Source organism: Engystomops pustulosus, chromosome 3 (assembly GCF_040894005.1).
Source record: "Engystomops pustulosus chromosome 3, aEngPut4.maternal, whole genome shotgun sequence".
Classification (NCBI taxonomy): Eukaryota; Metazoa; Chordata; class Amphibia; order Anura; family Leptodactylidae; genus Engystomops; species Engystomops pustulosus.
Window position 1 is genome coordinate 95,594,164 of NC_092413.1, and position 24,169 is coordinate 95,618,332.

At 44.1% G+C, this 24,169-nt stretch overlaps 1 long non-coding RNA gene across 1 annotated transcript in view; it reads right to left on the reverse strand.

Annotated features, from left to right (window-relative positions):
* LOC140120514 (uncharacterized) overlaps positions 1 to 21,651 on the reverse strand; it is a 42,278-nt gene extending 20,627 nt beyond the window's left edge. Inside the window, exons 1-2 of the long non-coding RNA XR_011853834.1 lie at positions 21,366 to 21,651; positions 17,376 to 17,507 (exon numbers count right to left, since the gene is read on the reverse strand). This is a non-coding gene — a long non-coding RNA (uncharacterized lncRNA). The remainder of the gene's footprint in view (positions 1 to 17,375; positions 17,508 to 21,365) is intronic.
* Between the last annotated feature and the right edge of the window lie 2,518 nt (positions 21,652 to 24,169).

Sequence of the window (24,169 nt, forward strand, 5' to 3'; positions counted from 1 at the left end):
TCATGAGTCCTTTAACAAATCACTTTAAAAAAAAAAAAGAAAAAAAGTGAGTTCATCAGATAGATAGCAATTTTATGCAAATATGTCCTGCTACATATACTATATATGCCCTATATACAATTAGTATACAGTACCTTCCCTTGTTTTTGCTTCTGTTATTGATCTGAACAGAGCGTTTGCTGGAATCCTCTTGTCTTTTTATGACTTTTCTGAAGATTATATGACAATTCTTTTCCTCATTTGACACTACGCATTTATAGGAGGTACAGGTTAGCTGTAAGTAATGATAAATACTGTCCTACAGTTAGTATAGTCATATATACTATTAATGAATACTAGGCATCAATATGGAGACTAAAAGGAATAGATGCCTCTCTTTATAATATTCTAGCCTGTACATTCTGAGATATTTGACAGTTACTTCACAAGGTATGATTTCAGAAAATGTCTGGAATACTTCTCCCATGGTTCAAAATATCCCAATGTAATATTGCATAGGAAGTCAAGTTACCGGTTATTTATATAACCACAGTGAATAGAGCAACTCAAGTTGCTACAGAAATTGTGGCTTCTCAAAATTTACTAGTAACTGTGCCAAGATAAACATGCCCTACTTTAATTTGCCTTATGCAGCGATGGAATAACATTCCCCATCAGTCTCTATGTACAGAAAGCTTTTCATTAAGTTATTGCTTCATCTCCGTTCCATTATCTTTGCATTCCATGTTTACATTATAAAAGATAGAATATGGCCCCATCAGATTAATGTAATGCAGATTTATGCTAGCATTCACTAGCACCCTAACAGGCAGCGTGAGCATCAGGCCACACCTAAACTTCCTAGTCTCGGATGAGGGTGAATTAGGCTTTTATGTGATATATGGAGTGAGTTCCTTTTGCAGCTGCCAACTTCAGCGCAATGTGGGTCTAAAGTGACCAGAAAGTGCTAGAGTGATGAATGCTGGCTAAATGTTGGGCATACTTCAGGTTTTCCAAACAACATTCTTGCACAGATTAGAGGCCAATCTAGCAGGCAAGTCCAGCCAATTTAAATAGTCAATGAAATAGTTCAAAGTGTTTTCACTGGCAAAAATATGTAACTTTAATAATAAAAAAAAAAAACCAAGGCACTCCTAAAAAAACATTTGTTGTTTTTATCAAGCTTGTTTTCAGTTCAATATGTTACCAAGAACAAGTGTATTTAGTCACAGAAAATGTATAACTATTACCCTGTATGTAAAGTACAAAGCCAAAATCACTTCCACATGCTCAGATTGAACATCCCATTCATCCCATCCCTATTTTTTTAAGACAACCCCTTCTAATTGGCATAGTAAAGCATATGGGTTTCATTAAGGGAGTTCCCCACTTGGGATCCCCTCCTCCTTTAGCGAGGCCCAAGTATAGAGTATTTTTCAATCTAGGTCTGTCCTTGTATAAACACATACAGTAATGGTACAAGTGTAGAACATGTAATTTACAGCTGGATCGGCAGTCATCTGCTGATTGCTCTGGGTGCTAAAGTTTAAAAGGGCTCATTTTGACAATATAACCCCTTTAATTAGGGTTTTAATAACAGATACCACTGTACAGCGCATTTTGAAACAAAGTTGCAAAGATAGGCATTTACCATCTTTGAACATGATGAGTTTGGACAGTGCTGACTAGTGATAAGTCATGGTTCAGTCCACTGTTGCGAGTAACAGATGCAGTGTATATACAGAGAGTGGCCCAGATTTATCATAAGTGAGGCAAATTGCACAAGGTGGAGTTTGCCTCACTAATGTGCAGAGTGCTCCAGGTTAGTGAATAATGGTACACGGTCTTTAATAATCTAGCGCACCCTGCACACGCCGATAGTGGTGCGCTCAGTTTAATAAAAATATCACATGGAAAAAAGTCCTGCCTATATTTATGCTGTTCTGCTTCCACAACTGAAGAAGAATGGAAGTCAAGGCACATATGAAAATGTAGGCATTTATGAGCTTGTGTAACAGATCCACGATTGGGATAAAATGTTAAAGGAAATCTATCATCAAAATCAAACACATTCTCATGGATCCAGGAACTGTGACTGTGGTTATCTTCTAATATTTGTTATCCATGGCCTCCTTCCTTCTAAAATTCATATTTTAAAATTATACTATATATGGGTGAGTTACAGAAGTCCTCTGGATTCACAAGCTGTTACACGGTTACACTGTCTCAGTCTCTCCCTGCACTTACTGTATTCTCAGTAACGGTGAGTACTTAGCGCACAGTGGGAGGGGGGACGTGCTCTTTTATTATGTAACAGCCTGTGAATATGCAGCATGAACAATCTCTGAAAACAAGTCCATAGACTTCATGGTTCATTAGCATAATTTTAAAAGTTGATTTTGAGTAAGAGTCCCTGGTTTATCATGCTGGATTTTGATGGTAGAGTTTCTTTAATGCAAAATGGACCAAACTATAAACTCTAAAATATGTTACTTCATTTTCCTATAGTGATTCAAAACTATGAATACTTATTAGACCAATTAACCTATTAACAATGACATTAGGACAGAATGAGATTAGGTGAAGAGGAGAAGTTATAAAGCCAATGTAGATGCTTTGTGGATCTCAGAAGCAAAACTGCTTGGCTCTGTCTGCATCTCCCATTGAATTGAATGCTGCAATCACCCTTTAACCTACTGCAAGATGTCGCTACTGTATATGTGGTATAATGTTTTGTTTAAACATTATGGGGCACATTTACTTACCCGGTAAGTGGAGTTTACAGAAAGTGCATTGTCCGTCTATAAACCCTGCGGCGATTAACTAAGATCGTTGCCCCGATATCATGAATGTGTCGCTTCTCCGCTCAGTTCACGATCTTTGTAGTGGTGCATCTAAGTGCTTGCTAGACAATTTGCATCAACTTACATTTAAAGTTACATTTACATGAACTCCAAAAATACACATTTTATATCAACCCTGTGCACTTTTCTATATTAACTCCCAAGTCACCATATTAGACAGCAGATGTCACTAAGAAATAACGAACTAAGAAAAAAAAGACTACTAAACAAGTCACAGCTGAAGGTGACAGATGAAAAGGGTCAGGGTCACTGACATATAAAGGCAAATGTCAAGCCAGTTGAAGAGCTGAGAAATGAATCAAGTGTATAGATCTCTTAGCAACAGATGCTTGTTGGAGAAGAACAGTATTTGCTGAGCGGAGTTTTATAGCTGCACCTGCTGACATAAGCCTACAGACTACCTTTATAGCCCTCCCATCCGATATGAAAGCAATACTACATTTTCCATAGTAGAAGAATAAAACCAGTCATACCATTACAAGAACTATTTTACTTCCAATTTCACTCCTTAATGCTATTTATGATAATTAATTATTACCATTATATTTACAGTTCCATGAATTAATTTCTAAAGTAATTTTTAAAGTGTGTATCATTTTTGGAATATAGCAGTAATATTGCTAATAACCATTCATTAAGAAGAAGGCCTGATGTGACATCAACCATGGAGATATTTGACCATTCACTGGCTGTTGGGTGTCCAATGTCCAGCAAATGTCGTGCGCGAGTCGAAATAATTGTAGAATTAACTGACCAACTCTTCTGTTAATAAGGAATTTGTTTAAAATGACTGGAGGGTGACTTTTAGTCCCTCGTGAATAAAGAAGTAATGTACATGCCTGACCAGCACTCAATTTACTTTTATGGGGCTGTGTGAGATCACTGTCTTATTATGCAATCTTTGGGTGCAATAGAAGGAGTAGCACTGGTGCTTCATCTTTTCTTAGCAGAAGTGGATTATAGGCAGTTTGGGCTGTAGTCTGGGGTCCAAGCCTTCTCAGGCGCCCATGGCCACTTAAACCACCCTCAAAATTTTATACTTATAATATTGTTTCATTTATTTCATATTAGTGGCCGTAGGTGGTGTAAAAATCACTGCTGGTGATGTCAGATGTAAATGCAGTGGGTGCCTGCTGCAGATGTGACATTACTGCTGAACCTCTGGCCGACAGTGATGGCGGGGTCACATTAGGCTGGAGGTAAGGCCAGAGGTAGGTATTAGTTCTGTTTTTTTACACCACCTGAGGTCATAAATATATTATAGTAAACTACTCTTTAAGTATCATATTTGTATCAAAACCAGAAAAATAAGAAACAAAAAAGAAACATTGTATGCATGAGCACTGGGGATTGACTACCATCTTCCTTCCAAAGATGCTAAATGTACGGCTTTCAGATTGCAGTACCTTTATCACACCAGCAGAATGACTTTCTGACTATACTGCAATCCACACGAGTAGTAGCTAGTCAATACCAATTAGCTTTACAAGAGGATTCTTTCATTGGACACTAGTATCTCAGTGTTGGATGCAAACAGTAGAGGATGGCTGTGAAGAAGCAGTATAACGGACCCGTTGTTACACTACTGTATAGCTTGATCACGTTCCTTATCTATCCCTAATTAGTACTTGGGAGTGGGGATGATTGAACCCTTTGCTGAGTTCTGCAGAACCCGACCCTTAATGTAACCAAACCTAAACCTCTGTGATTTGGCTTTACAGACTGTTACACTGCATCACTGACCCCCACCTGAGCAGGAAGTGCTCATAGCACAGGTGCTGGGGGAGCAAGGGGGAGTAAAGTGAGATCACAGAAAAAATGCATTTGCATAGTATTCTTGTGGGCTTAGATTTTACAGCTTTCAATCCCTTAATGACATGTCTACTTCATTCTTTGGATCGTGCGTTCAAGGAGAAATTTATGTTTTTTTATAATGTTTTCATACATTTACAAAAATGAAAACCTCCTGTAAAAAAAAAAAAAAAAAAAAAAAAGTCTTCATTTTGCCATCTTCTGGTGCTTATAACTTTTTCATACTTTGGCGTATGGAGCTGTGGGTGGGTGGAGCTGGGTCATTTTTTTGTGACTTTTGATGATGTTCTCAATGCTACCATTTTTAGCACTGTACGGCCTTTTGATCACTTTATTGAATTTTTTATATTTTTCAAAATGACAAAAAAGTGGTATTTTTTTGGGCGCTATTTTCCGTTACAGGGAAAATGCCAGGAAAAATGTTATATATTTTGATAGCTGGACATTTTGGGAAGCGGCGATACCTAACATGATTTATGATTTTTTCTCTATCAGTTCTAGGGAAAGGAGGGCGATTTGAATATTTAGGTTTTTTAATATAATTCAACTTTTTTTAATTTTTCTTTTTTTTACTATTTGTTAGAGCCCCCTAGGATACTTTAACCCTAGGTTGTCTGATTGATCCTACCATTTACTGTCATTCTACAGTATGTCAGTATATGTGGATTTTCCTCCTCATTACAATGAACAAGTCACACATTGTAATGAAAGGGTTAAATTCAGACAGCCTCAGGTTTTCCTAGGATCCGAGGCTGTCATGGCAATATGCAGCAAACGCCCACCTTGTATGGAGAGGGCTCAGCTGTAGACAGAATGTGACAAAATACTACGTCACATGTCGGTAAGGGGTTAAAATGTGTACAGATTTGGCACCATTTGCCAGAACCACTAAAAAGAAAAGGAATCCAACACCATGCACAGTGTTCTGCTGATACTTACATTTGTTGTGTTACATAGTTACGTGTACTGATAACTTACTATATCATATCATGTATAGGTTGTCCATGAGTTTTTATTCAAAGTCTTGTTTATTATATATATATTATATATAGAAAATAATGTAGGTGTACATGGTAAAACCTTTTTTTCCCATTTTGTCCCAAGTCTTTCAGATGAAAAGACCTAAAATGACAATCTGTCCATCAATATGCAGACATGTCTGTCTACTGTATACATAAAATGTAGACATAGGCTCTGCAGACATTGTTTAATGTATGGAAACTTTATAATAAATAGTGGAATTTCAGCCAGTGTAAAAGACAGAGGTGTAGTCTGCGGAGGAAGGAAACGTTTAGTTCACTATTTTGTGAAAGTATTTGAAACTGATTATGTAAAAAGAATTCTACAGACTCCTTGTGGTTCGAACTCTGCAGTACTATCACAGTGGGTATTCCTAGCAGAAGATCAGTACTATATGCCAGAACTCCATGATTAGAGACACATTAGCAGTAGGATAGGAATGTCTATTTCTATGTCACCTGGAAACTATGTTTGTAAAGTACAGACATTTGGGGAAAAAAAAAAGAAAAAAAAGTCAATGAAAGACAGCTGGTTTCCAATTAGGTCTCCAACATTATGGAATTTCTATTAAAGTTAATCTCACATTGATTTTTCAGTACATATTTCAATTGATAATTTGTCAAAGAATGATAAACACTGAAATACCATAAATAAATGTGCAACCACTTACGTAATGATTAATGGGTGTTTCCATCATAGAAAAGAGAGACGAAGATCTAAGCTATCCTTTCCGTTTTTAATTGCAGTCCTTTATCACTAATGTGGTGGGTAACTTCCAATGGGAGGTTCCCTATTAAGAAGGAAAACAATCATACACCAGATACTCCAGTTGAATTGGACAAAAATTAAAGAAGTGTACAGGCAGTCCCCGGGTTACATACAAGATAGGTTCTGCATGTTTGCTCTTAAAGGTAACCCGTCAGCACTATTTTCACAAATAGAGGTAGTGACAGGTTCCTATAGAGATCTAGTAACTATCTGACACCCTGCTTGTAGCTAAAAATTATTCCTCTGAGATTCCCATATATCGAACTTTATAGTTTTACGTGGTATCTAAGCAGGGCTACAGCGAGTCCAGGTGGGCGTGGCCTCCTCGGGCTGAGTCCAGCATCTCCTCTCCATCCTATCTCTGTATGCTGCTATAATGTCATGTGACCAGGGTGACATCATCGCAGGTCCTATAGTTTTGTAGCATTAGGAACTGTACACTAAGCATATATGTCATGAAATCACAGCATATTTTATCACATGAAATCACAGCAGCCTGCATGGAGAGTAGTAGAAGTCCATGGAGGCTGCTGTGATTGTTTTATGTGGTCCGATATGTACATGGGGTATAGTTTTCATATTAAGTAGCTTAAGGACCTTTGATGATGTCACCCTGGTTACATGACATTAGGCCACGCCCCCTCAACTCGATTATAACTCTGATTTTATAGGGATCTGAGGGAAACTACTTTTAGCTACAAGCAGGGTGTCAGGTAGTTACTAGAGCTCTATAGGAACCTGCCACTACCTGTATTTGTGAAAATAGTGCTGACGGGTTACCTTTAAGTTGAATTTGTATGTAAGTCGGAACTGTATATTTTATAATTGTAACCCAAGGCAAATTTTCTTTTGGTCTCTATGACTATTGGATTTTAAAAATGTAAGGTTGTGATAGACACCTGTGATAACTGTTATAGCTGACTATTGTATCCCAAGGCTAAAGTACAGTAAATCACTAACATTCAGAGGTCCGTTTGTAACTAGGGGTTGTCTGTAAGTCGGGTGTTCTTAAGTAGGGGACTGCCTTTATTGGTTATTTTACATGTAAAACTATAGTTATTTCTCTCAGTTTCTACAACTTCTTACAGTCTCACACCAAGGTACCACTTGTAAAGTGCTGTCTTTATCTTTGAGGCCCTGCTCTCCAGGGCTCTTTCTACTGGTCACACTACCCTATATTTTAAGGGATACAGTATCTACATACTGTCATAGATCTCTGAATCTAAATTTTGTTATTATTTTCCCATTCCCAGTGTCTCAAAATTCTTGTCGCCTATACATTTCTGTATTGTCAAAGCCCTCATTTCTACCTTTCCCCTGCAGTACTGTTTCTCAACACAGGCTGATTAAATATTCAAACCATAAGTACTTTAAAACATGGACCTATATTATAACTCCTATCATTTTATTTTTAGTTTGTATCATATAGTATTCTATAAAGCATGTTGCGTATTGAAAAAAGACTATGTGGGTATCTGTCATGCCCCCCCCCCATCACCTCCATGCCACTTATTTGAAAAGTAGGGGAGTATGGTGGGCATAGGGTGGAGCTGCCCAACCTACTGAATTTACTATATCAGACACCAGGCAACAGGCAGGACCAGGTTGGGACCTCTCTGTATATTTGACGGGTTGTGAATCGGTGAGGGCAACATCAAGCCTGGTCCTCCTCTTGATAAATTTGCACCATGTATAAATGCACAATTAAACATTCAGCCTTAATGCAAAATCTTACAATTCTCCCTCAGCAATTCATCATGTATAGCACTGCTGTTAAAGCCATTGCAATCCCTACATCAGTATGCACAGAAATAGAGTATGGCAACGTCTGTCCAAAAGGTTCAGTGCCTATGGCATGTCCCTTCCAAAAAAACAGATTAAGAACATCCAACTTACAAATGAATCATAGTTAGAAATGGACCTCTCTGCCCACTCACAATGCCGGTAATTTAATGAACTTTAGATTCAGGCTGCAATGATCTTTAAGTCCTAGCAGGACATCAATGAGGAGCATGACTCAGAACCTCAGAGTCACACTCCACACTGATGTTGTGCCAGAGTCTAAGGACCATTGCAGCCTGCGGTAGATTGAATCACAAACTCTATCCAAGGTGCTTTCCTAGAAGGTCATAACTTGCCAAAGATTATCAAAGGGGTCACAGAAACAAAAAGATTTTGACTAGAGTTACGCAATTCATCTTAAAGGGAACCTGTCAACAGGAAGGTCATTTTTATATGAAGACTGATTCCAATAGTATCTGGCATGTTGACTTAAAAAATGCCTTGGTGGTACATCTAAATAATTCCACTGATTTGTAATTGTTTTTTTTTTAAATAATACCTGGCTCTCTGGCAGCAGTGTGTGGTAAATCCCACAAGGGGGCCAGTTCCAATGGCCAAGTCATCTTCTCTTTGCTGGCTCCTCCCCTGGCTCACTGCCCCAAGCAATTCTCATTTGAACCCTGCCCCCTCCTCCCGTAATTATTCAGATGAATCACAAAGACATTTTTAAAATCAACATGCCAGAGGCTACCAGAACCTGTCATCTTGTAAGAATGACCTTATTGATGACAGGTTACCTTTAAAGGAAATCTACCATCAAAATCAATCATGATAAACCAGGGGCACTTACTCATAGATCTAGGCACAGTGACTGTGGTAACCTTATATTTTTTATCCATGGCCTCCTTCTTTCCACAATCAATGTTTAAAATTATGCTAATGAACCAGAAGGCTACTGGAAGGTGTTACCAGATTCCTTCTTTGCTTTAACTTTAAAGCCTATTACATCTGCTCACCACCCTTCTGTTCCTTCAGTATTTCCCCCTTCCCTCTCCCTGCTGTCATCTCACAGCAGAAGAGTAAATTTCAGACCACACTGGGAGTGGGGAAATGCTCCTCAAAGTGTAATGGCCTGTGAAGCTACAGCACTGAACAGCTTTGGTAATGTGCCCCTGAGCCCACTAGGCTTATTAGCCTAATATTAAAATTTCAGAACCCATCCTGTTGGGTAATAATTGAGTGCAATAATGTCAACTTAGTAGATAAAAAGGTTTCTGCATCTATGTCTATTATTGAGAAGTATATTTGCAATCAGCAGCAATAACCCAAACTTCAAAAATAAAATTTTATCACTTGTTTATTGGCTTATTGTATTCCTAAACTTTAGATCAATTGCCAACCAAAAATTCCAAAATGACGATTATCATCTCAACATATTGCCATAAGCTATTGGTTGCATGTTTAAAAGTAGAACATTTATGGCCAATAATCAGGGAAACAATCAAATCATTTGTGTGTGTGTCACTAAACCATTTCAACTACGCATTGTGTACATTTGTAACAATAAAAACACACAAGTCTTTTCCAAGTCAGAATACCTTAGATTCCATATCTATATGTTTTCACCGTCTGGCAATCTCCCATTATGTGGACTTTTTTCCACATTATAAATGTTTTCGTTGGATGACAGCCAGGGGAGAACGATCTAACGATAAGTACTTCACAGGCATAACATGTCCCAAATGGGATTTACTTACAAGTTTTTTTTTCTTGCATGGTCTTTGAAACATTTTAGTGTGAAAGTCTGTGTTATGAAATACAGAAAAATGTAGGAGAAAAACAAGTAGCTGTATGGCCTGACATGACTGATTATAGAAGACAGAATGTTTGTAATCTGTTTTTACCCTAAGAAATGAGGAAAGCGTGTGAACAGTGTGTGGTGAATGTGGAAAAAAAGGCAGGTTTTATCCATGCAATGCGTGAAGCTTTGTAATGTCTGCACCATGCATATTAAAGAGGACCCACTCTGGAGAGTCTTTATTATAACTATGTCTGGTGTTTCTCTTCTATTATTCCTCTTCATAATACATTAATAAATCAAAAATTAAGTATTACCAGCTATTAATCATAGTCACATTGTTGAGCAGGTGATAATTAGAGATGAGCGAACACACTTGTCTGAACTTGATGCTCGTTCGAGCATTAGCGTACTCGTAACCAGTGTCGGACTGGGTTTCCTTAGGCCCACCAGAGAAAATCTTTTTGGGGCCCACTCTTCATTAACCCCAAGGAAATAAACTCTAGCAGCCTCCAAATTGTGGTGCTTTCTGATGGACCTCTGGGGTTCAGTATTGGGTTGAGCCAGGGCCCACCGGAGGATCCTCTGGTACTCTGGTGGGCCAGTCCGACACTGCTCGTAACTACTCATTGCTCAGACGAATACTTCGCCAGTTCGAGAAAATGGCATCTCCCGTCGTTTTGATTTTTGCCGTCCAGAAACAAGCCAGGAGACTCTGCACTCCACCCAGCATGACGTGGTACCCTTACACGTCGATAGCAGTGGTTGGCTGGCCAGATCAGGTGACCCTGGGATAGACTAGCCCCTGCCCGCACTGCTCGGATCATTCTCTGTCTGGATGCCATTAGGGAGAGAGCTGCTGCTGCTGGTCAGGGAAAGCGTTAGGGTGTTATATTAGCTTACTGTTAGGCAGGAGTGAGTCTACAAGAACCCAACAGCCCTTGTTAGGGCTAGAATAGCATTATATATATTTTTTTTTTTGTTTGCTTGTGGCTGGGCTTGCTGGCACTAGTAGCAGCTAGTACCATATTGTGAGGAATTTGCAGGGAGACTTGCGAACATTATATTTAGCTCTTAGTGACACACATATCCATCTCAAACACCTAAGTGGGACAATTTATTAGGGGTTTGATTGAATTAGGCACGGTCTGCTTTTTCTTTTATTTATTTATTTTTTCAAAACTAAAAGTCATCAGACACAGCACAAAATCCTGTTGTGTGCTGTCAGTGTAGGTTAGAAACTAGCCATAGCAATAGGATAGCATTGTTTTCTTAAAAAAACAAAAACACAAAAAAACACAAAAAAACAAAACAAAAACAATTTAGAGTTTACACTTTAATTTTGAAAATGTTGAACCCAAGGGCTAGGGTTAGAGGACGAGGGCGTGGGCGTCCCACTACTGCAGGGGTCAGAGGCCGTGGTCCTGGGGGAGGTGAGACACCACCTGCTGATGAGGGAGCAGGGGAACGCCGCAGAGCTACACTCCCTAGGTTCATGTCTCAAGTTAATGGGACCCATGCTAGAGCACTGTTGAGGCCAGAACAGTGCGAACAGGTGATGTCATGGATTGCGGACAATGCTTCTAGCCATTTGTCCACCAGTCAGTCTTCCACGCAGTCCACCCATGTCACCGAAATCAGCACTCCTCCACCTCAGCCTCCCTCCCCCCAGTCTGCCCCCTCCCAGCAAAATTTGGCATTTGAACCGGCATACTCTGAGGAACTGTTTTCTGGACCCTTCCCAGAGTCACAAACCACTTGTCCGGTTGCTGCTGAGCTCTTTTCCGATGCCCAGGTTTTCCACCGGTCGCAGTCTGTGGGTGATGATGACATTGCTGACGTAGTGGAAGAAGTGTGTAAAGAGGTGTCGGACGATGAGGAGACACGGTTGTCAGACAGTGGTGAATTTATTGTCAGAACAGGAAGTCAGAGGGGGGAGCAAACTGAGGGATTGGAGGATGATGAGGTGACAGACCCAAGCTGGGTTGATAGGCCAGGTGAACAAAGTGCTTCTGAGACGGAGGCGAGTCCTCGACGAGAACAGGTTGGAAGAGGCAGAGGTGTGGCCAGACGGAGATGCAGGGCCAGAGCTGGTGCATCAGCGCCAAATCGTTCACGTAGTGAAGCTCCCGTGGCGAGGGCTAGATTTTCGGAAGTCTGGAGGTTCTTTAAAGAAACACCGGATGACCGACGGACTGTGGTGTGCAACCTGTGCCACACCAGGATCAGCAGGGGTTCCACCACTACCAGCTTAACCACGACCAGTATGCGCAGGCATATGAATGCTAAACACCCCACTCAATGGAACCAAGGCCGTTCACCTCTGGCCGGGCACACCACTGCTCCTTCCCCTGTGTCACCTGCTGCCTCTGCTAGTCAGCCCCCTGCCCAGGACCCCGGCCCAAACACCTCCCATGCGAAAACCACACCTTCGCCTCCACGATCCTCCACAGCATCCACCAATGTCTCCATGCACAGCGTTCAGCTCTCCATACCCCAGACGCTGGAGCGCAAGAGGAAGTACAGTGCAAACCACCCACACGCTCAAGCCCTCAACGTCCACATCTCCAAACTGCTTAGTCTGGAGATGCTGCCCTATAGGTTGGTAGAGACCGAGGCCTTTCGCAACCTCATGGTGTCGGCCGTCCCTCGGTATTCGGTCCCCAGCCGCCACTACTTTTCCCGATGTGCCATCCCAGCCCTGCACCAGCACGTGTCAGACAACATCATCCGTGCCCTGACAAATGCCGTTTCTGACAAGGTCCACCTGACCACAGACACGTGGACGAGTGCTGCCGGGCAGGGCCACTATATATCGCTGACGGCACATTGGGTTAACTTGGTGGAGGCTGGGACTGAGTCTGACCCTGCGGCTGGTCATATACTGCCGACGCCGAGGATTGCGGGGCCTACCTCGGTCCAGGTCTCTCAGGCCTACTATGCCTCCTCCTCCGAATTACCATCCGTGGGCATGGCGCCATCAGTTGGTAGCTCTAGGCACAGCAGCAGTGCCGTCGCTAAGCGACAGCAGGTGGTGCTCAAACTGCCCAAGAGCTATTACAGGGCATCACGGCGCAGACTGATCTGTGGCTGGCACAGCTGAACCTGAAGCCAGGCATGGCTGTGTGTGACAACGGCCGTAACCTGGTGGCGGCTCGGCAACTCGGCAGACTGACACATGTGCCATGCCTGGCCCATGTGTTAAATCTGATAGTTCAGCGGTTCCTCAAGACATACCCCAATCTCTCTGCTATGCGCATTTCAGGAAGTCCAGCACAGATGCTGCCACTCTCAGGGCAGCGCAGTGCCACCTCCAACTGCCCGCTCACCGACTGTTGTGTCCACGAGGTGGAATTCAACATTAACCATGTTATCCAGAGTTTACCAGCAGCGCAGAGCGATTGTAGACTGCCAGATGTCTACTTCCACCAGAACTGGTAGTCAGGTCAGTCAGCTTCCTCAAGTCTACAATGAGGAGAGGACGTGGATGTCTGATATCTGTCAGGTGCTGAGTAACTTTGAGGAGTCAACACAGATGGTCAGCGGCGATGCCGCCATCATCAGCCTCACCATCCGGCTGCTTCTCAGCGCATACTCTCTGGTCAGCATGAAGTCAGAAGCTTTGCGCTCGTCACAAGAGACAGGGGAAGAAGATTCCCTTGTTGATAGCCAAAGCACCCTCAGGTCTGTTTCTCAGCGCATATCAAAGGAGGTGGAGGAGGAGGAAATGGACAGTCAGTCCAGTAAGGGGAGTGAATTCTTGCGCATTGGGACTCTGGCGCATATGGCAGATTTCATGCTAGGCTGCCTATCCCGTGACTGATTACTGGGTATTCACTCTCTTGGACCCACGGTACAAGCAAAATCTTTCCACTCTCATCCCTGGAGAGGAAAGGAGTGTGAGAATGTATGAATACCAGCAGGCCCTGGTGCACAAGCTGAAACAGCATTTCCCTTCTGCAGTGCTAGCGGCAGAGGGCGTACTTCTGCAGGACAAGTAGCGAGGGAGAGTAGGCGAGCAGGCAGCTTGTCCAACACTGGCAGGGGTATGATTTACAAGGCCTTTGCCAGTTTTATGTCAACCCAGCAAGACACTGTCACCTGTCCCCAGTCTCGGCAGAGTAGGGCTGATCTTTACAGAAAGATGGTGAGGGAGTACGTAGCTGACCACACCATTGTCCTAAATGATCACACAGCTCCCTACATCTACTGGGTTTAAAAGCTGGACATCTGGCACGAACTGGCGCTGTACGCCTTGGAGGTTCTTGCCTGCCCTGCCGCTAGCGTGTTGTCTGAGCGGGTTTTCAGTGCAGCTGGTGGCATCATCAACAATAAGCGTACACGCCTGTCGACTGACAGTGCTGACAGGCTGACGCTTATCAAGATGAATATTGCCTGGATTTCTCAGGATTTCCATTCTCCACCAGGTGAAAGAAGCTCAACCTGAATAATGTATGCACTCCTCCTCCTCATTTTCCTCCTTCTCCTCCTCTTTGTACACTAAAGCAGAGGAAACTGGCTATTTTTTGCCAGGGCCAACTGGCTCTAGCTATAGTACTCTATGTATTTAATTTTTCTGGAGGGCCACCTACCCGGTCCTCTGTTTTAAACAATTTTTTGGAGTGCCACATACAGGCACTCAATCTATTTAATTTTTCTGGAGGACCACCTACCTGCTCCTCTGGTTTGAAAAGTTTTTTGGACTGCAACATACAGGCACTATCCAAATTAAATTGTCTCCATAGCAGCCTCCACATGTCGTCTTTATAGCTGCCTCCACACCTTGTCTCCATTGCTACCTCCACACATCATCTTCATAGCTGCCTCCCAAAGTCGTCCATATAGCTGCCTCCATACATCGTCCCCTTAGCAAACGAGCTGTGTCAGGCAGAATTTTGGGTTGTTTTCATGGCTTCCACATCAAGCTTGTTAACTGTGTCGCCAACCTGCTGTGTTATCCACAAAATATACTGGCAAACTTTTATCATTTACCGATATTTTTTCAGCGCTTCTTGCGCATCTGTTTACATTCCCCTCACCCGCCATAACCCAAACTTATAAGAACACTACTACACTTGATCTTATACAAAAGGTTCTTAGAAGTGCTGTTTGGGGAGGAGCCGAGAGACAGGGGCTTGGACAGGCAAAAGCTCGCCTGGCAGTGGACCGCCAGCTCCATCCCAAGATCCAACTAACATAGTTTTAACTGCACCACCTTTAATCTACTACTACTATACTGCCTCTATACATCGTCCCCTTATCAAACGAGCTGTGTCAGGCAGAATTTTCAGGCGTTTCACCAGATACATAATGGAACTCGGCGCATCTGTCGCCGCCATGCTGGAGACCTGAAGTTGCAATCATAGCAGCGCAATATGGATGCCCCATACTGTCGCTCTTAATCATGGAACCATTTCCGAAAAAACAATTAAAAATAGAACCGCTATGCTATTCCTGTCACGATACTGGTGATATATTGCTGGAATCCAATAGCAGGGACTAGACAGGACACTGGAAGCACCAAGGGTGGACACAGGAGGTGCAGCGTGCAGGCTGGGAACAGTAGTTCTACAACAAACAGGTAAGCAGGACTTGCAAAAGCCAGGTGAGCAGTCTGGGACCAGTAGTTCAGCAAGGTAAATCGCAGAAGGGAGGAACGATCCGGAGAAGGAGTTCCAAGCAAGAGGACTGTCCAAGCAGGAGCTAAACACTATACTCAAGCAATGTCTACTGAGCAGGACAGGAAATATATATCAAACAGGAAGTAAGATAGCTCCCAGTTGAGACAACATCCACCATCTTAACTGAGGGCAAACTTAAGGGCAAGGCAAACTAGATGGGTAATAGCAGAGCAATGCCTGACAATTCCATTATTCCTAGATGAAATATTCAAATGACCCCGCCTGCTTTGAAAATTATAATTTTTTCAAAGTAAACGCTTCTGGCCCCCAGGCCCATTTTGGGTGGGGAGGAGCCGAGAGACAGGGGGCTTGGACAGGCGAAAGCTCGCCTGGCAGCGGACCGCCAGCTCCATCCCGAGATTAGGCAGCTTCGGAGGCATCCATGCATACTGACCCTGCTGTTTCCTGTCCATTTTGCCTCCACAATACTCCACAGCGTCCACCAATGTCTCCATGCGCAACTTTCAACTCTCTATACCCCAGATGCTGGAGCGCGAGAGGATATACAGCACATCATCCCCTTATCAAACGAGCTGTGTCAGGCAGCATTTTCGGGTGTTTCACCAGATACATAATGGAACTCGGCGCATCTGTCGCCGCCATGCTGGAGACCTGAAGTTTCAATCATAGAAACAACATGGATGCCCCATACTGTCACTCTTAATCATGGAAGTCGCCTCCATGGCTGCCTCCACATGTCGTCCCCTTATCAAACGAGCTGTCAGGCTCATTTTTCGGGTGTTTCACCAGATACATTATGGAACTTGGTCACTATTCGCCACCTTGCTAAGTTATCGACTAAATATACCGTCAACCTTTTGTTCACATAGGAAATCATTTCAGCGCTTCTTGCTCACCTCCTTTGGTTCCTCTCTGCCACCCATTGGTTTGAAGCCTGAGTCCATTTAGGGTATGTCGCCATGACACTCTCTAGCCTGCCGCTGCTGCTGCTGCCTCTGCATGCCGTCTTCTATAGTGTCAGGGTCAATTATTGGATGTTTTAGATGCTATCTAGCTTCATTCGGTCACTCTGTCATCGCCATGCTGTTGTGATTAAGCAGCCTCAGAGGCATCCATCCATGCTGCCCCTGCTGTTTCCTGTCAATTTCCGTGGTGTTTCCATCATTTTTTGAGGTTTCCAGGTGTTTGGCCAAGCTTCCCTGTGCAGACCTGTGGTCCCCTTGAAAAATGCTCGAGTCTCCCATTGACTTCAATGGGGTTCGTTATTCGAGACGAGCACTCGAGTATCGGGAAAAGTTTGTCTCGAATAACGAGCTCCCGAGAATTTTAGTGCTCGCTCATCTCTAGTGATAATGTATCCTCCTGAGCCGGTTCTGCTGAGGCCTATATTCTGGCACCTCACCCAGCACCAGCAGATGCCTCATCACTGCACCAGAGCTCCAAAGTGAGGCATGAAGAGATGGGGAATAAGGTAAGCATTTTTTTTTTCTTGAGATATGTGGGCCCTATTACTATTGGGGGCCAAGAGACAGGACTTATGGCTACTGTAAGGGGAAATATCAATATAGGCTACTGTACAGCACATTTAGGCATGAAGATGAAAGTGTATTACTTATCTTATATTCTACCATGTTATGTCTTCTACCATGGATACATTTCCATTGCTCTGCCTACAAGCTATAAAAATAATTTATGGCGGCTTCCTCTTACCATGCGTGTGGTTCTAGCATCTGTGCCTCCATGCTGTGGTCCTCTTTTCAGACACTGTTTATTTGAATGGAGCTATTTATAACTGGAACACATAGGGAGATTCCCTCACCAGTTTATTTTGTTTCTCAGGATCTGTAAAACACCAGATGTTTCCTTGAAATTTAACTGTACTGATCTTTCTGACTTGTATGCAGTGTCGGACTGGTGTACCTTGGGCCCACCAGAGAAAATTTGGGGAGGGGGCCCACCGCAGTGTGAATGCACACTAACTGTGTCCAATCATCGCTGGGAAAACATCTTATTAAATTACAGTGTACTGCGGCTGTAGCTCCATGTATGGCTGTGTACTGCGGCTGTAGCTCCATGTATGGCTGTGTACTGCGGCTGTAGCTCCATGTATGGCTGTGTACTGCGGCTGTAGCTCCATGTATGGCTGTGTACTGCGGCTGTAGCTCCGTGTATGGCTGTGTACTGCGGCTGTAGCTCCGTGTATGGCTGTGTACTGCGGCTGTAGCTCCGTGTATGGCTGTGTACTGCGGCTGTAGCTCCGTGTATGGCTGTGTACTGCGGCTGTAGCTCCATGTATGGCTGTGTACTGCGGCTGTAGCTCCATGTATGGCTGTGTACTGTGGCTGTAGCTCCATGTATGGCTGTGTACTGGGGCTTGTAGCTCCATGTATGGCTGTGTACTGTGGCTGGAGCACCATGTATGGCTGTGTACTGTGGCTGGAGCTCCATGCATGGCTGTGTACTGCGGCTGTAGCTCCATGTATGGCTGTGTACTGTGGCTGTAGCTCCATGCATGGCAGTGTACTGTGGCTGTAGCTCCGTGTATGGCTGTGTACTGCGGCTGTAGCTCCATGCATGGCTGTGTACTGTGGCTGTAGCTCCGTGTATGGCTGTGTACTGTGGCTGTGGCTCCATGTATGGCTGTGTACTGTGGCTGTAGTACCATGTATGGCTGTGTACTGTGCCTGTAGCTCCATGTATGGCTGTGTACTCCGGCTCTATCTCCATGTATGGCTGTGTACTGTGCCTGTAGCTCCATGTATGGCTGTGTACTGTGGCTGTAGCTCCATGTATGGCTGTGTATTGTGGCTGTAGCTCCATGTATGGCTGTGTACTGCGGCTGTAGCTCCATGTATGGCTGTGTACTGCGGCTGTAGCTCCATGTATGGCTGTGTACTGCGGCTGTAGCTCCATGTATGGCTGTGTACTGTGGCTGTAGCTCCATGTATGGCTGTGTACTGTGCCTGTAGCTCCATGTATGGCTGTGTACTGCGGCTGTAGGTCCATGTATGGCTGTGTATTGTGGCTGTAGCTCCATGTATGGCTGTGTACTGTGGCTGTAGCTCCATGTATGGCTGTGTACTGCGGCTGTAGCTCCATGTATGGCTGTGTACTGCGGCTGTAGCTCCATGTATGGCTGTGTACTGCGGCTGTAGCTGCATGTATGGCTGTGTACTGTGGCTGTAGCTGCATGTATGGCTGTGTACTGCGGCTGTAGCTCCATGTATGGCTGTGTACTGCGGCTGTGGCTCAGTGTATGGCTGTGTACTGCCCCTGTAGCTCCATGTATGGCTCTGTGCTGCAGCTGTAGCTCCATGTATGTATGCGTGTGTACTGCGGCTGTAGCTCCATGTTTGTATGTATGTGTACTGCGGCTGCAGCTCTTTAAGTAAAAGTTTTATTTTCTCCTCAGGACAGTCACAGCACAGGAGAAATGCTGCAGCATTGTGAGTTTAGGGGTAATACTCAGTCCCTCCAGTAGCCAGTATAGAGACAGGGCCTCACCCCCCACCCCAGGATAGAAATAGGGCCTCACCCCCCACCCCAGGATAGAAATAGGGCCTCACCCCCCACCCCAGGATAGAAATAGGGCCTCACCCCCCACCCCAGGATAGAAATAGGGCCTCACCCCCCACCCCAGGATAGAAATAGGGCCTCACCCCCCACCCCAGGATAGAAATAGGGCCTCACCCCCCACCCCAGGATAGAAATAGGGCCTCACCCCCCACCCCAGGATAGAAATAGGGCCTCTCTCCCACCCCAGGATAGAAATAGGGCCTCACCCCCCACCCCAGGATAGAAATAGGGCCTCACCCCCCACCCCAGGATAGAAATAGGGCCTCACCCCCCACCCCAGGATAGAAATAGGGCCTCACCCCCCACCCCAGGATAGAAATAGGGCCTCACCCCCCACCCCAGGATAGAAATAGGGCCTCACCCCCCACCCCAGGATAGAAATAGGGCCTCTCTCCCACCCCAGGATAGAAATAGGGCCAAACCCCCCACCCCAGGATAGAAATAGGGCCAAACCCCCCACCCCAGGATAGAAATAGGGCCAAACCCCCCCACCCCAGGATAGAAATAGGGCCAAACCCCCCACCCCAGGATAGAAATAGGGCCTCACCCCCCACCCCAGGATAGAAATAGGGCCTCACCCCCCACCCCAGGATAGAAATAGGGCCTCACCCCCCACCCCAGGATAGAAATAGCGCCTCACCCCCCACCCCAGGATAGAAATAGGGCCTCACCCCCCACCCCAGGATAGAAATAGGGCCAAACCCCCCACCCCAGGATAGAAATAGGGCCAAACCCCCCACCCCAGGATAGAAATAGGGCCAAACCCCCCACCCCAGGATAGAAATAGGGCCAAACCCCCCACCCCAGGATAGAAATAGGGCCAAACCCCCCACCCCAGGATAGAAATAGGGCCAAACCCCCCACCCCAGGATAGAAATAGGGCCTCACCCCCCACCCCAGGATAGAAATAGGGCCTCACCCCCCACCCCAGGATAGAAATAGGGCCTCACCCCCCACCCCAGGATAGAAATAGGGCCTCTCTCCCACCCCAGGATAGAAATAGGGCCTCATCCCTCACCCCAGGATAGAAATAGGGCCTCACCCCCCACCCCAGGATAGAAATAGGGCCTCACCCCCCACCCTAGGATAGAAATAGGGCCTCACCCCCCACCCCAGGATAGAAATAGGGCCTCATCTCCCACCCCAGGATAGAAATAGGGCCTCATCCCTCACCCCAGGATAGAAATAGGGCCTCATCCCACCACACCACCACCCCACCCCAGGATAGAAATAGGGCCTACCCCCCACCCCAGGATAGACAGACACACACAGAGGGCCTTACCATGCAGCAGCTGCGGGAACTCGCCATCTCAATTAGACACAGGCCGCACTGAGTGTCGGCGCGGATGCGGTGACGTCACCGCCGGAACACAGGATGCCGGGACCCACCAGACCAGCAGCAGACATCGGGCGCGCGGGGCCGCGCTGTCATAGAAGCGCCGGGGCCGCGCTGTCATAGAAGCGCCGGGGCCGCGCTGTCATAGAAGCGCCGGGGCCGCGCTGTCATCGGAGCGCCGGGGCCGCGCTGTCATCGGAGCGACGTGGCCGCGCTGTCATCGGAGCGACGTGGCCGCGCTGTCATCGGAGCGCCGGGGCCGCGCTGTCATCGGAGCGCCGGGGCCGCGCTGTCATCGGAGCGCCGGGGCCGCGCTGTCATCGGAGCGCCGGGGCCGCGCTGTCATCGGAGCGTCGCGACCCACAGGCATCGGAGCGTCGGGGCCTACCGGAGGATTCTCCGGTACTCCGGTGGGCCAGTCCGACGCTGCTTGTATGACAGGTGCATTGACTTGCCTAACTGATAACATTTCAAAGTTTGCTTAGTTTTTATTGGGTTCTTCTTTGAAGAACTGGAAACACATGTACTTATTTAAGAGAAACCTTGTTGGTGGTGAGATGGTGTACATTTCATAAAGACATTATGGGGCTCATTTACTAAGGGTCAGAATCACGCAGAATTCCGATTTGCCCTGAATTGCCCTGGAATTTTAGCGCACGCGACCGGATTTTGGCGCATAGGTGCCGGCTTTCACGTGAAATCAGGGGGCGTGGCCGTCGGACAACCTGACGAATTGGGAAAAGCCACAGAATTTAAAAAATAATTTGTGTCACAAAATCAGCACTTACATGCACCGAGGAGAAGAAGGTGAACTCCGGCGGACCTCAGCGCAGCAGCGACACCTGGTGGACATCGGGCACACGGACCTTAGTGAATCCCGACAGAACCCGAATCCTCGCTGGAGTTCATGCCGCTGGATCACAACTGGACCGGGTAAATAAATGAGCCCCTATGTGTCAGTGTCCTCCTCTATCAGTGCTATCCATTTAGGAGACGTTGAGTTTTCGTCCTATTGTCTCATCTGGCAGTCTGAACTGGGCTCTGACAGCTAACTGACCTGATATCTGCCTCAACCTTCACTCTGCCTTTGTTTTGCAAGAGTTATCTCTATGTGACTGTGATTGCTTGCACTTTCCACCTGCTGCAGGGCCTAGCCTACCTATCATGGTGCGTTTACACATTCAGTTTTTCAGATACAGTTTTCGATGTCCAAATCAGCAGTGCAGTGGTTTTGAAAACTGCATCTGACAAATGTGTGAACTCACCCTAAGGGCGCGTTCACACGTTACGTTTTGACCTGCGTTTTCATTGCGTTTGAAACGCATATACAACAGCTGAGGAGAGGTGATTTGCCTAATTACATCACTGGACAAACCCATGAGAAATAAAAAATATAGTGGAAAGTAAGGTATAAAATAGTAGAAACTTTATTGCATATTAATAATGATGACAACCGTGGTTAAAAAGTAGGCAAACAAATAGGGTAACAAACAGACAAAGAAATCTTACAATGGACCGGGTGTAACCATAATGTAAACAAATAAGAGATGCTCATATATACAGCTAAACCTGTGTCCTGTGTCACTATAAGTGGTTATAGTTTTGGAACGCTATGAGATATCCAGGGGATTTTGAGATTTTGAGATTGTTTTCTCGTGACACATTGTACTTCAAATTAGTTTAAAAATTTGGATGATATCTTTTGTGTTTAGTTATGTAAAAAAAACTAAATTTGGCAAAAATTTGGAAAAATTCTTTATTTTCAACGTTCTAAATTCTCTACTTTTGATGCAGATAGTCATGGCTCCCAAATAAATTCATAACTTACATTTCCCAAATGTCTGCTTTATGCTGGCATGGTTTTTTAAGATTCCACATATTTTACTAGAATGTTATGAGGCTCAGAATTTAGGTATCATTTTTCAAATTTTTTGTAAAATCACCAAAACCTGTATTTAGATGGACCTGCTCAACTTCTAATTGACACTGAGAGGCCTAAATAATAGTGAGACTGGTAAATTACCCCATTGTGGAAACTACACACCTCAACATATGAAAAAACACTTTTAAGAAGTTTGTTAACGCTTTACGTGTTTTATAGGGGTTAAAACAAAATGGAGGTGCAGTCTGCAAATTGTAATATTTTTTCACAATACACTCATTTTGGGTGGAAAATTAAACATTTACAATGGATTAAATGAATAAAGGCTCCACAAAGTTTGTTACCCAATTTCTCCCGAGTACACGGATACTCTACATGTGGTGGTAACCTGCTGTATGGGCGCACGGCCGGGCATAGAAGGGAAGGAGGCGCCATCCAGATCAGATTTGCTATGTCACATTGTACAGGCTATAATTTTTTTCTTTTTTTTAATGTGGACCTATAGGGGCTTATTTCTTTTGCCACATGAGATGCACTTTTCTGGTACGTAATTTGGGGGAATCTATAGGCTAATTGGTGAGATTTTATTAACTCTTTGTTGGTGGAGGAAATGAAAATCATCACTTTTCAGGAAGATTTTTATGGGTTTTTTTTTTTGCCCGTTTACCATACCATAAAAATAGTATATTATTTTTATTCTATGGGTCGCCACGATTACAAAAAGACCTCATTTATATAGATTTTTTATTTTTTTCCCATTTTTAGTGCATAAAAAGTAATTTGGCAAAAATGTTGTTACTTTTAGCATCACCGTCTTTCATATGCATAACTTTTTTATTTTTCACCTCACAAATCTGTTTAAGGGCTTATTTTTTGCGAGAAGGATTGTTCTTTTTAGTGGTCTTATTTTAGAGTGCATAACATTTTTTAAATCCCTTTTTAGAGCATTTTTATAGGGTATTAATTGAAAATGATCTTTTTTCTGGAGCTTTTTTTTGTTTTGTTTTTTACGGGGTTAACTTTGCGGATCTAATAACAATTCTGTTTTATTATGCAGATTGTTACGGACGCAGGGATACCAAATATGTGGGGGTTTTGTGTATTTTATTCAATTGTACTGAATAAAAACCAATTTGGAGAAAATCTTGTTCATTTTAGCATCATCATCTTTTCATATGCATAACTTTTTTATTTTTCGGCTGACAAATCTAGTTAGGGGCTTATTTTTTGCGAGAAGAGTTGTTCTTTTTAGTGGGCTTATTTTGGAGTGCATAACATTTTTTAAATTACTTTTTAGAGCATTTTTTTATAGGGTATTAATTAAAAATTATCTTTTTTCGGAATGTTTTTGCGTTTTTTTTTCTACGGCGTGTACCGTACGGGTCTAGTAACGATTCTGTTTTATTATACAGATTGTTACAGACGCGGCAATACCAAATATGCGGGGTTTTTTGTGTTTTTGTGGTTTTTATACTTTATTAAGTGTTTTTATGGGAAAGTGACATTTTAGGGGCTTATATTTTTATGTATTTATTTTTTATTTATTATAATGTGTAGTGTTAAGTGTTTTTGCATATTTTTACTTATACATACTTGAACTTGAACCAGTGATGCTCTGATCACTGGTTTAAGTTCAATACACTGCTCTACAATACTATTTTATTGTAGAGCAGTGTAAACTGTCTGAGCAAGCTTGCGCATGCTCAGACA